Raw genomic sequence first — 12354 nt, 5'->3', positions numbered from 1 at the left:
GTTACTTTGCTTCCTGCTGTAATGAATTATCTGGCAAATATTGAATTTAGTTAGGGTTTATTTTGGATCACCATTTCAGGGTACACTTCACCATGGTGGGGAAGTCATTGCACTAGGACCTTGACTTGGCTGACCACACTGTATCTACAGTTTAAAAAGGAGAAAGAGATGAATGCTAATGTGTAGCTCACTTTTGCCTTTTTATTCAGTCCAGGACTCCAGCTCATGGAAGAGTGCCACACACACAAGTTGGGTCTTCGGTTAACCTAAACTTCATACTCCCTCTTAGACATGCACAGAGATTTATGCCTTACCCTAGATCCTGTCAAGTTGATCATTTATATTAAGCACCGCTTACCTTCTGCTTTTGGTATATCTCATCACTTACTGCAACTAGCATAGTTTCCAGGGGTAAAATGTCCACCTTATTAGTGCCTCTGCTTATCAACACGTTGTACCAGCACATTTTGCCACATTTTGTGGCAACCTGACATTATTCTGGATGTTTCTGGGTTAGTGGATCAAGAAAAGCAGAGTGTTCTCCCCAATGTGAAGAGGTCTAGCCTAATCCTTTGAAAGCCTGACTGGCACAAAGAGGCACAGCCTCAACAATGGTGAGATGGTCTCCTGCCTGATTGCCTGGAGGAGGGTAGCAACCCTTCCTTGGATACCAGTACTAGCTTAGGTCCCAGACCCTGCTTCCGCTCAGTCTTGAAGTAGAACTTGTGCATTTTCAGGGTGCTAAGGTGGCCAGGCTTCAGATGTCAACCTCAGGCTTCTCTCAGGTAGCCATCTTTCTGACTACAGGTCTTAAGACTCGCCAGCCACCATAATGGCATGAGCACATTCATCTGAATTAATTGTCTCTTCATGTATCTACCAGTTTTTAGGATGAAGTCTGAAAAATAACAGAAGTGACATCATATTGCACAAAGTGCCATAATATTCTTTACTGACTAGCAAACAGGGCATTTGAGATTCAAAATACATTCTTGGGTATTTGGGGGCTGGTGTCATATTGGATGCTGGTGGCACTGAATGGCTGCCTTGGGGTTTGCTTTGGAGTTCCTCTATATTCTTTACTTAATGTTCTTCATTTCCAGGGAATGTTTGGTGTTTTTCCACTGCTACTGAACTCCATGGCTAAAGAGCTGGGGCACCTGGTGCTTTCTGTGCACATGCCATGCAATACCAATCTCTTTGGAGCTAACAGGTGTGAGCTGGTCCTTGCTCAACTAGGTTTTTGAATTTTTAACAATTAAAAGTTATCTTGCTGATTGATGTTGCATTTGGCTTACAATGAGCAATCTTAGAGTGAAGGATTTGATTGCTCCCAAATCCTGTGCAGGAAGTCATCTTTGGGGATTCTTGAGGATCTGTCTCTTTAGTAGACTACGTGAGGTATGGGGATCCTTCCTGAAGCATTTGGATTCTGGTGGGGACGTCCCATGTGTTAATATTAAGGAGAGAGCTCCTTTTAAATCAGGAGAAACCATGGGTCTGCTCACTAAATAGCAGTAATAGGGATGGCCCCTGTAGGTGCCAGCACTGAGTGCTAGAAAAGATGACACAAGGTCGAATCACATCCTCCCACATAGTCACATAACTGTGGGAGGTCAGTGACCTTAGATGGTCAAAGCCAAGTCTCAAGACTTTAGTCTAGACATAGTTTGACCAAAAGGAAATTTGGTCTCTGCATGTAGCAAGGGACTTTTCTGCAGGTGTGGCTCATGGTACCCATCCCAGCAACCCTCTAGTTATGTTGTGATCCTCATCATTTTCTCTGTGTTTGTAATCTACCTATAAAGAAAGAAATGTGAGAGAAACACAAGAGTTGTGGCTGAAATGCTTCAAGGTACTGCTGGCCTAGAAAAGATACCTCTTAAGTTCCCAGAAAACCTCTGGGGTGACTCTGGGATGCTTTCTTTAGATCAGGTTCCAATTACACTTAGTGAGATACCTCAGAAGACATCGCTTTTTGGAGTGGATGTAAAGTTGCTTTCAAGCTCTTGAGAAAAGAACAGAAAAAAAAAACACCTCTTACAAAGACACTCCATGCTAAATGTCTATATTGTTTTACAATCCTTCTCAGGCCCTGGGAAAGAGACAAGATGCTGTTGAGGCACTGGCCTAACACTTAAGTGGGAAAGTGTTACAGAGGTACCCCTTGGAGGCAACACCATTTCCATAGTGCTTCAATTATTGTTTGGTGATGCCAGAAGTTAGAAAGTTTATTTAATCGCAGAGATGAACATCGAAAACAAAAACTCAGATTCACTTACCACTTTCTTCTTCTGGCCCCTTGTCCTCTACACCCCTGACTCAAGGCTCATATAGGTGACCTTCACTGCTCTATCAGATGAAGAAACACAGGACTCTTAGCTAGGAGGTGAACCACCTTCTAGGTTCTTCTAAAGTATAGTCCATATTTCCTAGCCAAATAATGTACTTTTAGCAGGCCCTTCTTTGTCTGTGGAGGACCTCCTAGTGAAATTTTATATGACTGTATTTCCCACAAGATCAAGGGAACATGCCCAAAAGGCCATGTCCAGTGTTTGCTAGCTGATGAGCTTGTGTTCCCAGAGGCTAAGTTGGACCTCTGAAGCTATTTGAGTTCTAAACAAATGTCTGCATGTATTAAGGTCCTGGAATGGGATACTGCTTAGTGTTCCTTCCAATGACAGACATTTCCACAAAGGGCACTGAGACCACAAGCTTCAGACAAAGCAGCAACAATCAAAACCTTTGTCATTTGAATCTAGGCCATGGTGTTCCTGAGAGGAGTTTTGGGGTATCAGTGACTTCCTATGCTTTTTAGAAAGGTGACAGTGTCTCAGATGTCCTCATTGCACTTAAACTTGATATTCAGAGCAGACTTGGGGGCATCCTCCATTATGATTTCATGCACAGCTATCACTGTGACCAGTGTGAAATGAGAATTGGTGACAGGGGTTTATTTTAAATGTCCTTGCCAGTCAGCACAGAGCAGGGACCATAGGAGACTTGGAGCTGTTCTTTGCTTGTAAAAAGTAGCTAATAAATATGTAAATCACACTATCTTTATTCATAACCTGGCAGGGATCAGACATGAAAATAACAACCAAAACCCACTATTTTATCTATAATATTTCGTTGAGTTAATATCTCAAAACCTCAAACACTGAGAAAACAGGGTGAAAAAAAAACACATTATTTTCCTAGTCAACTTCTTGGTGAGCAATATTTAACAGGCCTGTCAATTCTCTGTGTGCACAGTCTTGGAACCTGAAATTGTGCAGATGCACATATATATCTATATGTCTCCCTTTCCTTGGCTGCCTTGTACTTTCAGCTGAGCATATATTTCCTTGTTCTTTAAAGGCACAAGCTCATGTTTCTTCACTCTGATGATTGCCTTGCTGCCAGATGCTCCTTCAACCATGACCCCATGCTTCTTACTATTATTAGGACACTCAGAAGTGTCAGCAAAAGTCCCCAGCACTTTTATTTTTTTCCTTAGACTCCAGGACCCCCGAGGGGCAAGGGGCTGCCCGGGACAAAGCTTTCACTGTTGTTTCATCCATCCTCAGTCCCCAGCCTGTTGGTGTAATTCCCCACTGCCATCCTTATGCCAACTCTGGGGACTCATTCACATTGCTAGAGGGGCTGAGAAATGACCTTCCGGTTTTCTTGGGAAGTGTGTTTTGCTCTGGGTCATCCAATTATTCTCACCTACAAGAGTAATTACTTCAAGACCATGGGCTTTTGGAGTTGGAGGACCTCAGAGGTTACCAATCTGAGTTTCTACTTGTGTCTCCTGAGGAATAAACTCCTGGAAGATGGATTCTTGCCCCCTTCTGTCATTTCTTCAGTTTTGTGACTCAACATCAACCAGTTCCCTTTCTTTTGAGCCTTAGTGAGTTGATGATGCACACTTACAGATGAAAGTTCCTGGGATGAGTGTTAGCATGGTAAGGGGCATAGAAGAGATGCTCATTAGGTGTGTGTTTCAATCCTTGTTGTCCTGTCCAATTGAGTTTACAAAATTCTGCTTTAGCCATTGGGTCATATGAATGAGATGCTCCTCCCTAAAATAATAAGCATCTGTTTAGTAGTTCATAATGGAACTGGTCTTTTCCTGTGTATTGTCTCATTTCATTCTTGCAAGGGGAGCTGGTGAGCCACCTACATTTTGTATGTGAGCATGCTCATTCTTGACCTCATTTCAAGTCTCATATCATTGGCATACTCTGCTCCTGCTCTCTGACTTACTTCTTCCATAGTCCTTAGACTTTTATAACTTGTATAAAAGTTATTGGTTATTTATGTCTGTCTTTCTTGGATAGAACCTGAGGCTCACTAGGGTAGCCTCCACCCTCCCACCCTTCTCTTGATTGATTTAGCCCAAGTGCCCAACCTGATATGCTCGGCATGTATTAGACTCTCAATCAAAACAGATGAATCAACTGGGCTGGAATTGTAATTAATGAGAGACAAAGAAGGGGTTAACCCCAAAATTCTAGTCTTTATGTTCCACTTTCCCAGATATCAAAGCTGTGATGTTGATTAGCATTTGAGCCAATCAAGATAGGAAAGGAGGAAGGGGAAATGGAGAGGGAGAGATGGAGAAAGATCTAGAAAGTGATCAAGAGAGAGAGAGAGAGAATGAATGGGGATGAGACAAAGAGAGGGAAAGAAGAAAGTGAGTACTTGCTAAAGGAAGAAGCCCCCAATGGCTCTTACTTTCAATGCACAAAGTAGGCATCATGATTCCCATGGCAAGACTGTCAGGGACTCTGAGGCTTAATTCCTGACTTAGATGATGAGCTTACTGGCTAATCTTGATTGTCAACTTGATTGGATTTAAATTAACCATGGAAACACTCTTTGGAGTGCATTTATGAGTCTGCTTCCAGGAAGGTTTAATTGAGGAGAAAAGAACCACCCCCCACAATTGTGTGTGGGACTACCTCACTGGCTGGGGTCCAGGACTGAATAAGTAAAAGAAAGTGAAGTGCACCCCAGGATTCATCTCTGGTTCCTAAGTACAAATGCAGTGTGACCAGCCACCTCATGCTGCTCCACCATGCCCTCCATGCCATGACAGATAGTCTCTCTACAAGTCATGTGCCAAAATGAACCCTTAAATTTCTTCAGGCATTTTTTCCCACAATAACAGGAAAATAATAAATACAATGGACCATGAGGTGTCTGCCACCTAGTTACCTCATGAATTTGAAGAACAGTACAGCCAAGCACATCACCCTTTGCCTCCTCCCCAGACTCCTATTTAGCTGAAGATACAGCTGCACAGGGACAGGAGAGGTGACATGATTTTCTAAGTGTGCAAATCCAAGATCACATCCCCATGCTTTCAGGCAGTGCCCAGGACTTGCTCCAGGGAGCAGTACTATCAGCCAGCAGGGTGAATATAAAGTAGTAATCTCAGGTAGTTTCTATGCCTCTGAATGTTTTGAGAAAGAAAAGACACTGGGAGGTTTGGTCAATCAGAGGGTGGAGTTACCTTCCAGAAGTTACACCAGAGTTTCAGAAAAGAGGTTGAGACTAGACTGTAAGTCTTTTGGAGCCTTTATAGGCTGCTTTCTGGAAATCAGAGTTCATGGCTCCAAGCCCCAAAGCCCATAGTCAGTTCCCAGAAAGGTTTTGTTATCTAGTTATGGAGTCTCCTTGAGCTGCCCTCACTATGGAATAGTTCCTGTTTCCTTTGAGTCAGCAGATGAAAGAGAAAGGGATTTCCCCTACTTGGCATAGGAGAGCTTTTTTGTTGCTCAAGAAGAAAGTTTCAGCATACTGTGCCATGCCAAGAAGTGACACACCCTTTGTCTTCATGGGCCCTTTCTTTCCATGCATAGTCATTTCCCACTATTCACCATGGCTATGTTTTATAAACTCCCCAGGAGCACTGAATTAGTGACTACTGAGCTGTTGTTTCTTATGGAAGTTGAGGGCTAGCTTCTGAGCCCCTGGTCATATATTCACCCATTGGGTAATTCATAGCCTTGTTTTGTGTGCTCTAAATTTATTATATATTTATATATGCATATATATGTATATATGTGTGCTAATTAACATATATGTTGGTTCATTAACATAGCATTTTTATCCCACAGCACTGTATCTACCTCATGTCTGAATGGAGCTATATATTTTTTCCCCTGGGGCACATTCTAGCTATCTTGCACTTAGTAATACTGGACAGCAAGCACTCTATGCTTAGGGGACCAATGTAAATAGCAAAGCCATTGTCCTCAATAAGTCACTTATTAAACACTGCCTAGATAGGGCTTTCCAGGACTCTATGTACTCAGCCTTCACAAGAATTACCTTATTTTCATTGTTATATTATCAGAGAGGAAATGAAAGCCCAGAGAAGTTAAGCACTGGGTTAGTTACAATTAGGGATTGTGCAGTTCATGTGAACAAATGATGTTTTTCTATTTTTTTCATGCTACATGTAGAAGTCATATATATATGCAGACCCACCTCTAATTTCAAAAGCCTATGTCATCATTAAAGCCTCTGGGCTATGCTGCTCATTTTATCTAGATGCCCTTTCATTTATGTCTCCCTAGTCACCCTTGAAAACATGAAGGGAACATACTACATCTCATTTGAGAATTATTTCTCCTTCTTGTTTTCATCTTCCCCACATATTGAAATAGCAACTCTCTTCTCAGAAGCAGTTTTGAATCCCCTACATACTTTTAACATAACACATAGGACAGGAAACTGCAAACATTTGTAGATTCATGCATTGGTCCTACTCATGTTTGTGTCCTTCCTATGTAATATAGTCTCTATCACACAGTAAGTGCTTAATAGATACTTTTGGATGTAAGTATATTACTGGCCTATTTAGAATAACACTCAATGATCCTCTCTAGAATAGGCTATTGAATAAAAAGAAAAAGAATGTCATTTTAGGCTGGACTTGTGCTCCTCTGTAGCTCAGAGGGTCATTTGAAAGGGGTGATTGCTTTTTTTTTTTTTTTTTTTTCTGTCAGGGAAGCTGCATCATCCCCTGAAATGTCAATCTAAAAATCATCTAGGATGTCATCCATGAAATTACCTCAACTGCTCTATAATAAAACTGCCATTCCCATTTTGCTGTGGTTACATTCATCACTTTATTGCCCCCTCCAGGGGGCAGAATTTGTAGATGGCAACAAAATGTGGCCACAAAGGCTGGAGACCTGGTGCCAGTACCAACATCTTGAACTGTGGACAAGTTCTTAGATATTTTGACTTACAATCTTCTCTGTAACATGGGTCTAAAAATCCTTTCTTTGCAGGGCTGTCCCAGATTGCAAATGAGACAGTATATGTCAAACGTGTCTGGAATATGCAGAACACTTTGCAATGAGTGTTTCTATAATCAGGTTTATTAGTATTTCATTCATTATGCATCTTCATAGTATCTGTATCTGAAATTTATTCCATTTTCACAGACTCCATGGCCTGATGGCACAGTGTGGTATATGTGTTATTGTTCCCTACTCCAGTGTTCATCACGGCAGGCAGCACTAATCAACCACAACACTATCTGGTCTTCTGATCTTTCTGAGTACAATACCCAATAAGGGACACATTTCTCAAATTATTGGTCCTGGGAAGCCAACTGCATCTCTTTTGTAATTGCCAAACTCTTGCACACAGGAACATGAGCCTACTGTACATGACTATTATAGAGCCCATGCCATGATGCCAGTTTGAGAACACTAAACACAGTCCATGCCCTGCTGACTGGCCACATTAGTGGATGCTGTGGTAACATGAAATTACATTAAGAGCTTCTAAATGCTTGTTTTCAGCTTCTGATCTTGGGTTAGGCTTTGCAAATTGTTCCTATAGGAAGCAGGTCTCCACTGATAGGGGTTAGCCTGTCCAATTAGGCCCCTCTGATATTCTTAACCCCAGTTCTTCCTCTATAAAAGGAGACAACGACCACCAGCCGTGCAGAATCTGAGGTGAATCAGAGGAGACAATGCACAAGAGAGCTCTTTGTAAACTCTATCCAAGGACTAGGTTATGACTTTGATCCACATATACATTTCTTAGACCTTGAAAATTAGATAACAATACCCGTAAAAGCTTTGTTCAATAAATGGAGGTGAGTTTCTCATTATTACAGTCTTCTCTTTGTGTTTGTTTTTCTAAACCAAGTATATTCACAATTTTTTTGTCTGTTCTGGTCTGGCCTATTATAAGAGGATGTTAAATGTCACTTGCTTTCAGCAGGGCCCCAAAGTATTAGAATGTGACAGGTGTCAAGTACCCCACATCCTTGACAGGGCATGCTGGGAAACTGGAAAACATGTTCCAATTCAGAGGCCTGAGGGAGGAAGCCTGGGAGAAAGGGGCTTCAGTGAAAAAAGTTACTAGGATGTGGGCTCCACCCTGTTCCCTGAGTAAATGGAAGGATTTCTGCATAAGTCAAGGGAAAGGGAATTCATGGGAGCTAAGCAGAGCACACAGAAGCCAGTGTTTGCCATTGTCACTTGAAGACTCAGTGAAAGGGACCAAAGATGTCTTAGAGAAAGAATGTGGTCCTGAGAGGTGGGTAGGCATCAGGAGACCAGAGCCTGGGGATGAAACAGGGAACTCACACACTCAAAACAGTGGGAAGTGACTCCGTTGCCTCTTTGTTCACCAGGGAACAGTGCATCAAAGGAAGCCTTCATTGTCCAAGCCAGAGAGAGCACTCGACCCTCTCCACCTCACATATCAGAAAAAACCACATCCATAGGGCTAGTCACCCCTAAATGTCATTGGCTATTCGGATCCAGTTCCCACAACAGAGAGGTCTGTTGGTGCTGGGAACGCTGCTCCCAGAATTCCTTATGTGTGAAGGGAGGGAGAGTCAGCAAGAACCCTTCCCAGATGCCATAAGAGAAAACAAAAAGAAAAGAAAAAAATAAAACAAAACATGTGCTTTCCACCTTCCATCCAGAGGAAGCAGTGGCAGGCAGTACCTGCAGGGAAGCCCGATTCCTTTAGACCAGTGGTACTCAACCTTCCTAATGCCACAATCCTTTAACACAGTTCCTCATGGTTGGTGACGCTTGATTGTAAGATAGTTTTTTTTTTTTTAATACTCCCACTCCATAACTGTAAATTTGCTACTGTTATGAATAATATTGTAAATATCTGGTATATGATTTCCAAAGAGGGCATGACCCACAGGTTGAGAACCACTGCTTTAGCCTCTGCGATTTGGCTCGTGTTGTTCAGAAACAGGAAGTGGTCCCCAGATGCCGAACATCTAACCTGAAGAGAGCTTGAGTTGAGGGAAGAATTCCCAGTGTGCCGATAATCCCGCTCTACTGGACTAGACAGACTACTTTAGAATGGACTTGGTATATTGGTTCTGAAACAAAGGATTCTTTGTGTCTTTATCTCAAGGCCATTAAGAAGGCAACAGGTCTTGCCTGGGTTTTCACTCTGAATAGGACATAAAATTTGATTTGAAGGGACAAAGGAAGGAAAAATTAAATTGACTCTTACAACTGTCCCTAGAGTCAAGCATATTCAAAGAGCAGGTTTTCCTTCCTGGACCACTACTGTTTGCACTCTTTGGCAAACCACTGCATTAAGAAGGTTAATGGGTTTTGGAAAAGTATCATGATGACAAAGAGAATGCTGTGCCTGCCACAGAGCCATCTGACAGCATCCTTCTTAGGCTGTTCCTCTGTCTGCTGCATCAGCATCACCCTTCACCGACTCAGTCACAGCCTGAAGGTGCTCACACAGCTTTCTATCTCCCATTCCATGTACTTAAAAATCATTACATTTTATTTATCTATCTTGCATGTGCCAGGGCACGGAGACGGCAAGTGTGCTATAGTGCATTTATAGAGGTCAGAGAACAGCTTAGATTTGTGAGAGTCAACTGCCTTCTTCTCACAAGATGGGTCCCGCAGATCAAGCTCAGAATCTCATGCTTGTCAACTGGGCCCTCTACCTGCTGAGCCATCTTGCCTGCCCTGCACGTACATGGACCTGAGGTTGGAATTGGTTTGGTTTGGTTTCTCTTAATTGGCGTCTTTCTTCTCTAGCCTTGTCCCTCTTCCAGTTGCTGTCATGATTGCAGTAATACTTGTATTAGTGTCAACAATGCAATCAGATAGATTTAGGGGTACCACTTTATGGCTGGAGGTAGGATCCTGTTTGGGAGACAGGCATGAAAAACCTGTTTGTATTTTTTTTTTATTTCAGGAAGGAATATTGATTGTAATAGCTGCTTAATCTCTGGCTGTGCTATGCCATCCTTCAGTGCTGGTTGATAAAATGATGAACACACAAATGCCCCTGCTGCAAACTGAAAGGTCCCTGGCAGAAGCAGCTCCTGTGTTTGGGTATTTGCTTCAAGAGCAAGTGTCTGTATGTTAAAAAAAAAATGAAATGACGTTTTAACTCACAACAAGGATGGAGAAAGACTCTAGTTATTCAGAAAGTTCCTAAAAATATATGAAGCGAGACTATCACTTTAAATAAGACTGACAAATTGTGTTGCCAGGGACAAAACTCAAGTAAAAATTAGAATTTTTGAAAAGCTTTTATTTGCCAGTGTGACCTTGGCAGCCATTTGGAGGAAGTTATTGGTGCTATTAAAAAATGTAACTTTTTGATATTATAGAAAAGAACACATAAATTCATCATAACTTGGTGAATTCATGTATTATGAAGGCATAAAAATGTTTGCAGGTTAAATACATATGCAAAAGAGGAAATTGAACTGATAGATTTTAATGTAATCATGTATAGAAAAGTACACTGACAGCAGTTTAAATCCTCTGCTGGAACTAATCCTTAAAAAATTCCTACTTGCTGGGTTTCGGGGTGCTAGTAAAGAAAAATATTTCTAATTCTTAAAAAATATGGGGGTATTAAAATGTCTTTCATTTTCATCTACAAAACTTACTGAGCTTAAAGTAGGCAGCAAAAGTTTTAAAGAACATACAACAAGAGTGCTTTCAACTATTTTAATTTTGAGTGTCTAAAAATTGTTCATGAAAAGTATGATATTTATCAAACTGGTTTATTATTTAGTGAGTTAATAGATAGGCTGTAATTTCTCAGTGTTAACTCTTTGGTGATAATTTCTGATAAGTATAACTCAGATGAACAATTGCTGTTTTTGAGTCTTCGATAGATTTCAATGAGGCAAAGCTTCCTAACAGTGAAATTCTCATTCTCTGAAAAGGCTAGGGCATCTTGTATATCTCATGGAGACATCAGTATAGAAATAACCAAATACTGTGGCTGAATGTTAACTGTAGACTTTGAGTTATGTCAAATCATATAGGAGGGCACACAAAGGGAAATGGACAATGACAATGAGCCTATTGATAAGGGACTTGCAGTTTGGTATGGCAGATGGGCAGCTAAACAGTTAAAAGAAATGAACATAGTTTAAAAGCAAATTTGTTCAAGAGCCCATGCTGAGAGTAAGGACTATGAGGATGAATCCCAGAGGCATCTTCTCAAGTTCAGAGATGAAGCATTCTGGAATCACCAAAGGGTAAGTAGTGAAAACTGATGATTAGTTAATGGAGGATGCTGCTCCAGAGGCAGTAATGACCAAAATGGCATTGATGTTAATATAATCTTAATCTAATCTTAATCTAGGGAGAAGAAATGGAAATGAGGAGAACTTTTGTCTACAGTCTAACGGGCCTAATCAGAAAGATACCATCTTTCTTGGTATCACTTACTGAAAGTTATTGTCCTTGAAGAAGGGGAAATCCAGTCACTCTACAATCAACAGATATTCCTGAGTCCCTCATGTTATATGCCCTGGACAAATAATGTCACTCCTTTGAGGGCTTTCAGTGCTCTGTTCTCTTGGGCAGACAATATAATTTATTGTCTAACCTAAATGCTTTGGTGGGCAAACAAGTCCTTCAAATAAATGTTCTCGAATGCTTTTATAAATAGCCTCTTGGGGTTGGATAATTTAAAGGAAACTCTGCTCTTCTTCCCTGCTCATCATCACAATGTCTCTTCTGTCCCCCTGAATGCCATGAGGTGCTCTCCCCATTTGCTGAGTATACTGCAATTCTTGAACAGAATATTTAATTGCAGTCAGATCTAAAGGAAGACACGCCATTCTGAGGTACTGAGAAGTGGGATTGAGGTGGCCCTAACCTCTGTTGGTAAGGCATCTTCTTCCTGAAATGCAGTTCTTATTAAAGGTGAAGTTTCATTTCTGGATTACACCCAGCTATTCTGTTTCCTTCTTTCTTTTAAACACAGTGTAAACCTTTAGAGGTTTTTCTTCATCTGAATCTGTCTTTATTGTAAATCTTTACCTTTTTCTGGCCACACAATCTTTTAACTGTTAAACAACACCAC

General features: G+C 41.2%; 1 protein-coding gene across 1 annotated transcript in view; it reads left to right on the top strand.

The window, feature by feature from the left end:
- Positions 1-12063, top strand: part of LOC113834922 (vegetative cell wall protein gp1-like) — a 95812-nt gene extending 83749 nt beyond the window's left edge. The window contains exon 3 of the transcript XR_003483929.2: positions 11629-12063. The gene's annotated coding sequence lies outside the window, so the exon portion shown is untranslated. The remainder of the gene's footprint in view (positions 1-11628) is intronic.
- The last annotated feature ends 291 nt before the right edge of the window (positions 12064-12354 follow it).

Source organism: Cricetulus griseus, chromosome 3 (genome assembly GCF_003668045.3).
Source record: "Cricetulus griseus strain 17A/GY chromosome 3, alternate assembly CriGri-PICRH-1.0, whole genome shotgun sequence".
Classification (NCBI taxonomy): domain Eukaryota; kingdom Metazoa; phylum Chordata; class Mammalia; order Rodentia; family Cricetidae; genus Cricetulus; species Cricetulus griseus.
This window is presented reverse-complemented; position numbering and strand designations above follow the sequence as displayed.